The sequence below is a fragment of the Pogona vitticeps genome, chromosome 2 (assembly GCF_051106095.1).
Source record: "Pogona vitticeps strain Pit_001003342236 chromosome 2, PviZW2.1, whole genome shotgun sequence".
Taxonomy (NCBI): Eukaryota; Metazoa; Chordata; class Lepidosauria; order Squamata; family Agamidae; genus Pogona; species Pogona vitticeps.
Window position 1 is genome coordinate 46,084,217 of NC_135784.1, and position 12,944 is coordinate 46,097,160.

Below are 12,944 nucleotides of genomic sequence, written 5' to 3' on the forward strand. Positions count from 1 at the left end.
CTTGGGAAAACTACACAGCCCTATAGGGCCCTGGGAAGAAAGGACTGGTGAACCCCTTTTGCATAGAAAACCCTGAAAAGGGTCACCATAAGTTGTAAACAACTTGAAAGCACTCAGTTGTTGTTAAAGATACATAGCAGAAGAGGCTGGGAGTAAAACATTAGTAGTAATACTTGGCATAACGAACTACTTAAACTGCACAATTCTACAGTTCTGTCTAGCTTTCTCTCACCATAATTCCTTTCCCTCCTTTTCCCTTAATTTAAGATCAAATCTGCCTGCACTGTAATTCTAAGGCTAATCAACATCTCTTTTCTGGAGCCAGATAGAAAAAAAAAAGAGGAGGGATGAAAAGAAAGCAAGATGGCTAGCAGAGTAGAAGTGCTTGCCTTCCTTTCTTGCCTCCTGTAAGCCATTTTAATAATGTTTGGGTTGTCTTTCCAAAATAAATTTGCTCATCTCTATTCGCCCTCAATGGATACGCAGCCCTTTTAGTACAAGCGCTTGTAGTGTAATCCAGTATAACAAATGCTGTTTGAGAGAAAGACCCAGATCTAAACAGGCCTTTTATCTCTGTTAGGAAGTAGACGTAATAATCAGTGAGGTCCAAGGAGAACTATTGATCAGATTGCGAACGGTATGCTTTTTACTTTATTTGTTTATTTAATTTCTATCCCATCTTTCCTCCTGTAGAGGGACTCAGCCGCCTTACTTTTATGAGTCAGGCTGCCACTGTCTCTACAAAATGAGTAATTTCTTTAAAAAATTGATGGACATGTATGATTGTAACTTGTATGAATACGGAAGAATGCAGAGATTTACAAAGTTGAGCTTATTTTCAAATAAGCAAAATCAGCACTATAATGACATATTATAATATATACATCTCAATATAACATTGCTTTTCCAACCTTTTGCATGTATTTTCCATTATCTTTTAATTTAGAACACTTCTAGCACTGCAGCCCTTTTCAGTAGTTACCTATGTGGGTCTCAACAACCTTAGAGAGAAAAAAAGAAGTCTTTCCCTTATCCTTTGCTACTTCTGTTCACGTAAACAGGGATGTCTCTAAAGAGTTGGTTCCTGATCAGGTGGATGCTTTAACCCCAAGAAAATCTGGTCTTGTCATTCTATTGCCCCTAATTGTGGCCATGTTCCATGTGCTTCCTCCACTATCTTTATTGTGTCGTCAACGCTCTCTTCCTCTACTTTGTCTTGATGTTCTTCCGTCTCCAGTGTCTTCCTTGGCTGCTACTTGAGAGTTCTGTCTATGTACTCTTCATTTTTTTTAAACAGTGGTTCCCAACCTTGGATCCCCAGATGGCTTTGGACTAAAACTCCCAGAAGCCTTCACCACTAGCTGTGATGGCCAAGAACTCTGGGAGTTGCAGTCCAAGAACACCTGGGGACCCAAGCCACTGTCCTAAAGCCTTGAGAGTGGCCATCTGCTGCTTCAGTTTTATCACCTTTTCTTCCCTCAGTGCAACTAGATTGCATTTGTTGCATGTGTACGCCGTGCAGCTCTCAGGCAGGAACACAAACATTGCATACAATTTGCACTCACCACCATGGACGTTTCTCTTCCCTCCATAATCCCTGTTACCTTTTTACTTTCTTCTGTGTATATAGGAGTGTCTTTTGTTCTATTTTGTCTGTCTTGAAGGATACCGGGGAATTCCACTAATATAAACCAAAAATTATTTTGTTAGGGGGCTCCCCCTAAGAATGGCCCACAAGCAGGAAGGGCTTACTATACATTCCAATCCCTAAGAAAAAACTGCAGTGACTGTAACAACTAGCATTAATTTCTCTTGCAAGCAATGCGATACTCAAGGTGTTCCAACAAAGGCTTTAACTACATACAGAATATGTTCAAGCTGGATTCAGAAAAGCAGAAGTAGCAGAGCTCATATCACAAATATACATTGACTACTATACAAAAGAATATCAGAAAAAATCATTCTGGGCTTTATAGATTACAGCAAAATGTTTATTATGTAGATAAGTAAAAACCTGTGAATAATTTGAGAAGAAATGGGCATGACAAAATAACTGATTGTCCTGATCTGTGATGTTAATGTGGACAAGAAGCTTCTTTTAGGAGAGAATATGGAGAGACAGAATGTTCCTACAGTCAAAGATGCCAGACAAGGTGTATTTTGTTTCAGTATCTGTTCAGTCTACAGTATATGCAGAACATATCAAACAGAAAGCTGGATTAGATTCAGATGAAGGAGTGAAAATTGGTGGAAGAAGCACCAATAATTTAACATACACAGATGACACCATACTATTAGTAGAAAGTAGCGATGGTTTCAAACAACTCTTGACAAATGTTAAAGAAAAAAGTGAAAAATCAAGATTGCAGTTGTCTGTTATGAAGATAAAAATAATGACTACAGAAGAATTACTAATTTTAATGTTGCCAATGAAGACATTGAAATTATTAAAGGTATTCTGTATCTTGTTTCAATCATCAATCCAAACAAAGATAGCCATCATGAAATTAAAGGAGAGTGCCTTGGAAGTACACCTCTACAAGAATTATGAAAGACCCTTGAATATAAGGATGCACCACAGGGAGCCAAGATGAAGATCATTTATACAGTACTATGATATTGCAAAATAATATGTACATATGGTAAAACTGGACAGTGAAAAAAGGTGACTGGAAAATAATCTATTTGAACACAGAGTTGAAGGAGAGCTTTATGGATCATCTTAAAGAAAATTAATGTAATGTCAACAATTTAAAAAATCAAAATAGTGTAAGATTCTGTATACTTTGGTTCAATTATCAATCCGAATGGAAAGTGCACCCCAAAAAATAAGAAGACTAAGACTCAGAAGGGCATTAATGAAGGAATTAGAAAAGATAATCAAGGTATAAGGATGTATCACTGGAGACCAAGATCAAGACCATCCACACACCCTTGTATTTCTGATCACCATGTATGGGTGTGAAAGCTGGACAATTAAGAAAGCTGACAGGGGAAAAAAAAGATTTATTTGAAACAGGGTTCTGGAAGAAAGCTTTGCAGATATCATGGACTCCAAGAAAGATGAGTAAGTCGGTCCTAGATTAAATCAGGCCTAACCTATCTCTAGAGTGAAAATGATGAAACTGAGGCTGTCCTACTTTGGATATTTACGAGAAGGCATGATTCTCTGGAAAAGACAATAATGTTGTGAAAGTCTGAAGGCAGCAGGAAAATAAGAAGACACAATACGAGATGAACTGACTCCCCAAAGGGAGCCACTGAGGTTTGAGCAGGATTAGTGACAACAGGAAATTTTGGAGATATCTCATTCAAAGGGTTACCATAAGTTGGAGGCAACTTGATGGCACGTAAAAACAACAATATGAAATCCTGCCTGAAATCCCTCTAGAAAGATAATGACTATGTTGAGGTGATAATACTTTGGACATATCATAGGAAGACAGGTCTCGATAAAGCAAGCCGCAGCCTTGGGCTTATAAGACCTGAGCAGGGCTGTTAATGATGACATCTTTTGCAGGTCACTACTTAATAGGGTCACATAAATTGGAAGGGGCTCCATAGCACATAACAGCAACAACAGTGACAGATAGATGGCCTAAAAACTGGAACAGATAAATCCAGGAATGTTTTTCATTGCAACTAACTGCCCACCTTTCAAGCTTCCTAGATCCATATGGTTGGGTATTACTAAAAAGGGGTGTTCTAAAACATGGATAAAACACTGATACATTGGTATGGTTACAGCTGGTGTGACATGGAAACAAGGTGTGACAGACATAATCTGTGGCTGTCCCTGTGAAACCAGAGAAATATATAAGCCCTCATATAAATCAATTTGAGTTCTGTAACTCATTTCCTAAGGCTTCACACAAGGACCAAGGCAGAAAAATTTAGATGCACATATATGGGACAGGTGATACCTGGCTTGCCACTGATCAATGTGAAAAGGATCTAGGGACCTTAGTAACCACTTGTTAAACATGAGTCAACAGTGTGTTGTAGTGCCTCCCTCAAAGACAAATGCAGTTGGATTTAGAGCAGTTGGATTAAGGCAACTGATAATATTCCACTATTCCACTATGGACAGATCTCATCTGGAATAATGTCTCCAGCTCTTGGCACCACTGTCTAAGAAAGATATCAATAAACTGAATGTGCCCAGAGTTTGTCAATCAAGCACTATCAAGAACAGTTGAAGCAATTGAGTATGTTCAGCCTTGACAAGAGAAGACTGAGATGTGATATCACAGCCATCTTCAAGTATCTGACGGTTTGTTGTGCAAAAGATGAAGCAAACTTATTTTCTGTTGCTCCAGACAGTGGGACCTGAACAAATGAATTTAAGAGTAGAAGAAGGGAGTTCTGGACACACATTGGAAAGAACTGCTTGACAGTAAGGGTTTCAACAATGGAAGTGACTACCCTGGGAGGTGACAGACCTGCACTAGAGGTTTTCAAACAAACACTGGATGGCCAGCTGTTAGGGATGCTTTAGGTGTGGATTTCCTGCTTTTGCAGAAGATTAGACTTGATTCCCTCTGGGGTCCCTTCCAGGTCTACAATTCAGTTCAAAATATTCCCATAAACTTGCAACCACAGCATAATACTGAGAGGACAAAATTTATGGAAGCCCATGTAAGTGTGCTAGGGTATAAAAACACATGCTCACAAATAAAGCTTGTGAGAGAGTTCCACCAGGTATGCATGCAAAGAAGTTGCAGCAATTTCTGCATTCATATAAGCAGTGTCGGCACTGAGACAGGGCAAGAATCAATTGCAGACAAAAAGTAGCTGGTCCAGATGTATGAACTGTGCTGTATCAAAGGATGAACACTGCCTGGGAATGATATCCTGTACTGTTAAAACTCCTTACAGCACATGGGTTCTGAATTTCTAAGTCTCTCAACTTCATGTCCTTCCTTCAGATCCAGCATGCAAGACAATTAAAGAGCACATCTCTCCCTTTCCTTTTTTCATTCCTTAGTCATTTTCTGAAAATAATTTCGGTCCACTTATGGCACCCTGACCTTGACCTCAGATAAAAGAATTGAAGTACAACAGCTAGTCACTTAATATTACAGAGAAGGTGAAAGAATACATGCATTGGAATTGACGAGCAATTCCAGGAGACAAGGAAAGACTCTGAAAGGAAGTCCATCTATTAAATCTATACCTGCACACCCAATGTGAATCTCCTTTAAGGCTCATGTCAGTTCCTTGTAATTCAGTGTAATCAAATAAAACAAATCCAGATTGTTTATGTATATACACATGTACGTGTGCCCGCACACGTATGCGCATGTGCGCACACATGCACGCACACACAGAGAGAGTTTCCTTTCTCAATAGCAAATTAATTCATAGGGTTCTTCGTCACAGAAATATTACTTAACATTATTCCAGAGCTATCATTATAGAACAGCGCAATGCACACAATGAGATTCACAGGAACTGTGTTAAAAAAAGAAAGGGGTGCCTGTAATAGATTTAACATGGTTGCAAATTCTACACGCTCACCAAAAACACTTAGCAGCCGATAGGGGTGACAGCATAACTGCGCTGTCAATATTTTGCTCCAAAGTCAGCAACCATCCTTCCACATGATTGCAAGTAGTTCTCATTTAGGCAAGCACCTAGCTGATGTGTTAAACGGAAAAGAAAACAACATTTTCCAGGGAGGTGGGGAAGCAAGTACAATTGCAATAAATCCAGTATAAGTCCCAAGTGGTTGGCAATGTTATCTGTGGAAACATTCCATTGGAAGAGTACACAAAACAGCAGATTAATTTTCGGCTGAGAACCATGTGAATTTTCAGAAAGCTGAAGATCACAAAAAAGTGTTGACTCACTTGAGCTTTTCTTTTTTTCAATGTAAAATGACACATAATTTCCCCTTATTAAAAGTGAAAAACAACAATGCTTTTATTATTTGCCACGTACCTTCTATTAAGCCACAAAGAAAACAGAGTTGGGTCACATGTTTATTTGCCTGAGCTACTCCCTTTCCCTTCTGATAAATAATCAGCCTGCTATCCAGAAAAAACAAAATCAGTGAGCTGGGAAATCGGATGGTCATCAAACAGACTGAGATATCAAGAAAGGCTACAGACCACTGTTCCCACAGTGAGTTCTTCAGGCCTACACCTACACTAACATCTGAGTAAATAACTTTAGTCACTCTTTCCCTCTTCCCTATGCAGTTAATCTTGCTATTAAATAAACAATCCTCAAGCCAGTTGCAAACACTGTTGTTTCCCACTGCATACTTCTGAGTAGTATAAGGACAGGATTTTCACAAGCTTGTGAACGCATAATATTTAGTGTATATTACACTTTCAGTTGGTTTGAATGCACACTGTTCTGTTGTAGAGAAGCTTCTTTTTAAAGAAGTCTAAAAATGAAACCAGCTTCGCAGAGGTGATTTTTAAAACCTTCTCTGCGGATTGGTTTTCAAATTATTTCTCATGTCCTCTACTGCTTTACAGCTGTAACAGACCGCTTTAAATGATTGGATAGAAAGTTACATGGCAGTGTTGGAGGACTTTCCTAGAGGACTATACTGTACAGTAATAAGATGTCCAGGCGGTGTGTGTGTGTGCGTAGAGCACAGTTTCTGAAGCCACGTGAACAAAAAAGGAAAGAAATTGGACAAGCGTTATGAGTGACAGATATTAATCAGTAGCATCTCTGGACTGTACCAGGTTTCACAGGTATTATGAAGTCTGAAAAGCTGAAGAAAAGCCCCTGACATCAAAGTTAACAATTGTTTGCAAATGCAAGTCTTTCTTGCCTCCCCCCTCCAATCCATGTAGCACCAAACGTCTCTAAACAGTCCTACGGCAGAGATAACACTATGCTTGTCTTAACAACCTGATTCCCCCCCCCGCACTCAATCTGTACAAATATTAACAAGACCACTTCAAAAATGGAAAGACTATCACAAAAGACTAACACACAACCTCTTTCAAATGCCTCCCCTCCTTTTTATGGGCTGCCGTTCCTTCTAAACTTGAGACAGCCACAAAACATTACACATACACAGCAAAAACACATCAGCTTTAAGTGAAAGCCATCTCTCCTCACCTAAGTGGCAACCCAGGAATTCCTGAGATATACATTTGAAAAGCTACAGAATACCCCGAAAAGGGGAGGAGGGCAGCAGAAACCATGAAAACGGGAGCCTTCATTTCATCTTGTTTCCTTGCCCAACAAGGCAGTAAACAACATGAATCATCTTATTTTGCTCTAAAGCCTCGGCAATTAAATTTTCCTACAGCAAAAGAACGCCCTGCAAGCAAGATAGCGAGTTTAAAAAGTTCACCGTAGCGACACGTTGTTCACCCTTCCTTCTGAACGTTTAAAAGCAGAGAATATGGAGAGTTTAACAGAGCAAGCTCTTACTGTCTGTCTCTAGTTTGCTGTCTTCTTGCTGAAGATGTATTCTGGCTGTTTCTCTGAAGCAGGGGGTTGAAGAATGGTAAAAAGATGTTTGAATAAACAGGAAGTGCTGTGCAGCTGAAGCACACACTAAAGGGAAAACACACTGGAGCACTGCCCTTTGTAGGCAACAACGGGAGGCTTGCCTCCACAGTAGCAACGTCTGCTTTTATGAAATGACAAAGAAACCACAAGAATTTAAGCAATTTTCCCCCATCTGCAAAGCTGAAAGATCAGCCGGAGTTTGCAGGTAACTTCAAAGTTGTGTTTTAACACTTACTCTCCCCCCGCATGATATTAAAGCAGCTGGCCCACATGCAGAAACCATATAAAACTAGATTGAACAGTGGCAAATGCATCTTAGCTATACACCTAGGCAAAGTCATTATTTGTACATAGTTTTGGAAAGCTTGTTTTTCACACTTTTCGTGGTACCCATGCATTTATGTCAATAAATGTCTGTTAAGGCTGGCCAGACTTCACAGCAATTATTCAAATTCCTTTATAACATTTCCCCCTTTAAAATAAATTGGAATTTGGATCTAAGATCTTAAGAGTGTGCATCCAATATGTTCCAGCAGATGCATTCCCTTTTTCACGTTTCCCTTTCAGTCACAAAAACAAAATACCTATTTAAGTTCCGATGACTGTCACCCACCCCCTTCCTCTACCTTCTCTTCACTCACCCTCAATTATCAGAGTCCTATCTTTTGACATACAGGAGAAATGACAGAGATATTGTCAAGGAAAGTAAACTCGGGTTGGCACTTGAAGGCAGTTTGTATAGAGATGAACAGAGGAACTAGTTTTCTTTCTTTCTTTCTTTCTTTCTTTCTTTCTTTCTTTCTTTCTTTCTTTCTTTCTTACAAAGCAGATTCCCTCACAAAATGCATTGCTATTTTTCAATATACTGCAACACTGATATTTGTTATTTAGCATGTACTCTTGGACTGTCTGTCATTCTGGGTGCTAATGCTCAGCTAAAATAACTCATTGGGAGCTGTCAGTGGGATGTTTACACAGGACCCAATCTTTTCTTCATACAAGGATTTTTTTTTAACACTGGAATTCATCTTCTTTTGATCTCACATTCAAAGCAACAGCAGCTTGATAGACATGCAAGTCTGAAAGCAAATCCAGACGCTGAAGATAAACCGCCAGAATATGACAGGCAGGAGCATCTAAAGCTTATAAAAATGAAGAGAACAGCATGTCGTCTGAGTATTACAATAGCAGAAATCAAGGGACATATTAGGTGGAACTGATCAGCCACAAAATGTGTTCAAAAGGCAGATCATAGAAACAGAAAGATGATGCTGGGTTGGGGGGGGACAGAGAATGGGAAGGATCTGCTTTAAACAGCCATCACCTTCTCTTTAAGTACCACAGCTTTCTGCTCTTGGCATATAAAGTGGAGGAAATTAAGGGTTTCTTATAAAAAGCCTTCACTAACTCAGCAGTTTTCACCTTTAGCTCACCAGTTAATCTTTTAATTAGACTTCTCAATTATGTGGGCTTTTAAAAAAATGAACAGTAGGTTTGGTGCTTCATTTTTCTGATCTAGATACTCTTTTCAAAATGGTCATCTCAGTCCATGTTCCAGTCGACACTAATCTGAATTGGGTTTATTATTTCTGGACTGCATCCTCCTATGTTAACCAATAATACTGAAGTACTGCTAGTAGCCCTTAATTGTAAAAATTCTTAGGAATGCAACCCTCTATGTTTCCAGGCCCGCAAAGAGCTCCCTGTCTACAAAATTGGTTAGCAATCTGATTAGCTGCTGGATTTCTCTCCATTGCTAGAAAACCCTGGTTGGTTAAAGAATATTACAGCGGTGCCTCGCATTATGAGTGCTCCGTTTTACGATGAAATCGCTTTACGTTGAAGGTTTTGCGATCACAAAAGCAATAGCAAAACGATGTTTCCTATGAGGGAATTTTGCTTTGCAATGATCGGTTCCCTGCTTCGGGAACCGATTCTCGCAAAGCGATGATTTTCGGCCAGCTGATCAGCGGTTTCAAAATGGCCGCCGGGTAAAAAACATGGCTCCCCGCTCTTTTCTGGGATGAATTCCTCGCTGCACAGGCAGCGAAAATGGCCGCGCTACGGAGGATCTTCGCTGGACGGTGAGTTTCAAGCCCCTAGGAACGCATTAATCAGGGTTTAATGCGTTTCTATGGGCTTTTTAATTTCGCATTACGACGTTTTCATTCTACAGCAATTTCGATGGAACGAATTAATGTCGTAATGTGAGGCACCACTGTACTTAAATTGGACTATTCCCAAGACAGTTAAATACTAGAGGAGAAAACAGTGATGTGGAAATGATCACTAAAACTTTCTTGAGGAAAAATCCATACATTTTAATTCTTCCCCGCCCCCTCCATAAGCCTCTTACTTTAATTGAACTTGCTGAATATAATGAAAAAATAATTTTCAAACAATTTTGTACTTAGAGATGTTTGTTAACAAACACCAAATGAGCAGGCAGTGTTAGGTTAAAGGGCAGCAGAATTCCACATTATAATTTAGCCTGTGGTTATTTCTGATTAAGAACACCCTCTGGGACAGTAAACTAAGATCTTCTTTTGCAGCAGGCATAGCTTTTAAAATTATCCTCTTCTGCATAATAAACCAACAGGAAAACTGTAAGTTTTAAAGCTGCATTACAACAGCTTAAAGAGTTGCAATCAAGTTATGTTGTGCTTTCCAGGGAGAAAAATAAAACCAATCAAATAAACAAAACACACCCATCTCTTTAAGCAGCATCCCATCTCTACGTTGCAAATATTACTAGACTTCTACATCTTGGATTCTAAAACTGTTCTAAGAAAGTCACCTTCTGTCATGCTTATGTAGCTATCTAATGAGCTAAAGGCTGATTATTTATCTTTAAACTGTACTACTTTAATCTTTTAAGGTCACCACTAATCTGCTTCAACCTTTTCCAAAAAATAACAGCTTCCAGGACTTACGGCTAGAACTCACTTAAACCTCTGGATGAATGTCACTGGAACTGAAGCCTTTACCTGAAGGAGATGGTTGTGTAATGTAAACAGTGAATATGCATCCTCCTATAAATTAGAAGCAAACTGAGGTCTGCATGCTGTGAATTGAGTCGTCAAGGAAGATCAATCTAACATCACTCCAAAGAAATAAATAATTATCATCACAAAGCTATTTCATTGTCCTTATTCATTCTAGCACAAGACTAAAGCTAGGTACTGTTCTTTGGCAATAATAATCTGCCATTGAGTTGCATTATTATCTACCGGGAACAGCGGGAAACTGGTGACTCCTGTGTATTCCCAAGGATCTTTGCTTTTTTTAAATTTTATTTTATTTTTACCTCCAGATTGATTGTGGACTTGAAATGCTATCATGGGTCTTGAATGTGAAATAGCTTCAAGTTAATAGCTCTAATTGCTTGAAGATGTGCAGGCAAGTGAAACCCAATCCCTCTGGCCACTGTAGAGACCAGGAACAACACAGAAATGTTTACATAGTGAGTTTTACTTTAATAGACAGTATAGCTGGGTTTTAGACAGCTGCTAATAGGTGCAAAAACACAGCTAATGGGTGGATTCTTACTGTAACCCTAGTTTTTAAAAAACAAAATATTATTGTATTTTGGCGACATCCTAAAAGCCAAGGTTATCTGTCTTTCTGGAAATAGTGTAGACTGTGATGTGCAATCTTTGGTCCATAAAACACAAAATACACTTTATGTATCAGGGATGTATAAAATATGAACTACTGTAACTAGAATTAGGAACTAAATGTTTTTCAGCACTGACCCTTGGAGATAATAGTACACGGTTTACCTAAAACTGCTAGTGAATGTTTAAAAATATTTTAATTACCAATGTTATAGCCCAGGCAGAGTTAAAATCCAAGACAAAAAGTCTTTCAAAAATATTATTACATCCCATTGTATCATTGTCCTGTAATTTATGCTTTTACTTCTGTATATCACTTTGGATTGTTCTTTGCCTTTCAACTGCAATTGTGTCTTTTCCAAAAAGATTTTCCAAAATGAGATACCTGCAATGGGAGAAGGGCAAGATATCACTGGAAGGCTTTCTCCACGTAGTAAAAGAAGGGGGAATGGTTCTGCCATCAGATCAGAACCATATATTGTAATTGTTGTACTATATTGGTAACAGTTTAGACAGCATAGTAGCCAGAATCCTATTGAAATCACATGTTTTGGTTTGGAAACTGCAGCTAATTAAAAAGGTATTGGTCATGTGCCTACCCATGTGCCTAACTGCATGCCAATCACATGATAGGTACCTTGTTAATTAGCTGTAATTCACTACCATGACTTACAAGGTTGTACTTACTCTGAGTAAATCCCAGTAGGATATTGGCCTGGATGTCTAAAATTAATGGGACTAAAACATACACTTGGCAATTACAGCTTCTGACCTGGAATTGATCAAAGATGTGATATACAGGACTCAGTCAAAAGTAGTTAAGAGTCAGTGGAGAGTATTCTACACAAGTAGAAAGATAACTGGATTGAATCTAAAGCAAAAGCGTGCTGCTTATATACCGCCCCATAGCGCTTCAAGCACTCTCTGGGCGGTTTACAAGTTAATTATGCAGGCTACACATTGCCTCCCCAGCAAGCTGGGTACTCATTTTACCAACCTCGGAAGGATAGAAGGCTGAGTCAACCTTGAGCCGGCTACCTGGGATTTGAACCCCAGGTCATGAGCACAGTTTTGGCTGCAGTACAGTGGTTTAACCACTGTGCCACCCATTATGCCAGCAAAAAACATTCCTGAAAGGACGTGCACTCAAAAAGTTCTCATCAGGAAAAGTGAGAGGCAGTCTTTGTAGTTTATTCTTTTCCTATGCAATCTACAGAACTGTCTGCGCCATTCCTCTAGAGATATGGGGGGCTGTGAAGGATAAGGAGTTAGTTACAAGGGAATAGGGGGTCAGTGAATCAGATGCCTTCTGTGGAGGAAAGATGCCTTTCCACCTGGAGCAGGCAGTTACCAGAACCAGAAACCTTATTTTCTGTGTTATTTAACTTAGTTCAATATATTGTCCAAGCACATTAAAATTTAGTGTTGCAAATCCTCTTACCTAGTTACACTGGCATAGCCCAAACAGAGCAACTTTTGGAGACGAGTTACCCTAAGTTAAGAAATCACTGCAGACATTATCAGTGGCATATTGAGTTCTTTGACACAGGGTGTGACTCATCTCTACGGTGTCTTAAATTGGGGCAATTTGCTTCCAAAAGTTTTACACCATTTACAAAGCTACACAAGTGGATTTTGGGCATTGTGTTCTAAGGTCAAACTATATGCAGAACTGAACACATATTTTAATCCTTTGACTGAGGGTTTCATTCTGTTTTCTTCTTTTCAAACAGCAGAAGAATTTTACAAAATAAACTGAAGGTGGAAATAAGAGATGTCATAAAAGATTTTGAGAAGCATATCACATAAATCAATAACAATTTCTTCAAACACTTCAAAAGT

At 39.0% G+C, this 12,944-nt stretch overlaps 1 protein-coding gene across 31 annotated transcripts in view; it reads right to left on the bottom strand.

Moving 5' to 3' along the window:
• Positions 1-12,944, bottom strand: part of FOXP1 (forkhead box P1) — a 689,964-nt gene that overhangs the window by 200,231 nt on the left and 476,789 nt on the right. For 3 of the 31 annotated variants that reach the window (XM_078385145.1, XM_078385135.1, XM_072989427.2), the window contains exon 1: positions 7,405-12,944. This exon is cut by the window's right edge and continues 7,029 nt beyond it. The exons of 26 other annotated variants lie outside the window; for them this stretch is intronic. The gene's annotated coding sequence lies outside the window, so the exon portion shown is untranslated. Of the gene's footprint in view, positions 1-7,324 lie in introns of all 31 variants that reach the window. 2 more of the 31 variants (XM_078385136.1, XM_072989428.2) reach the window with 1 other exon arrangement.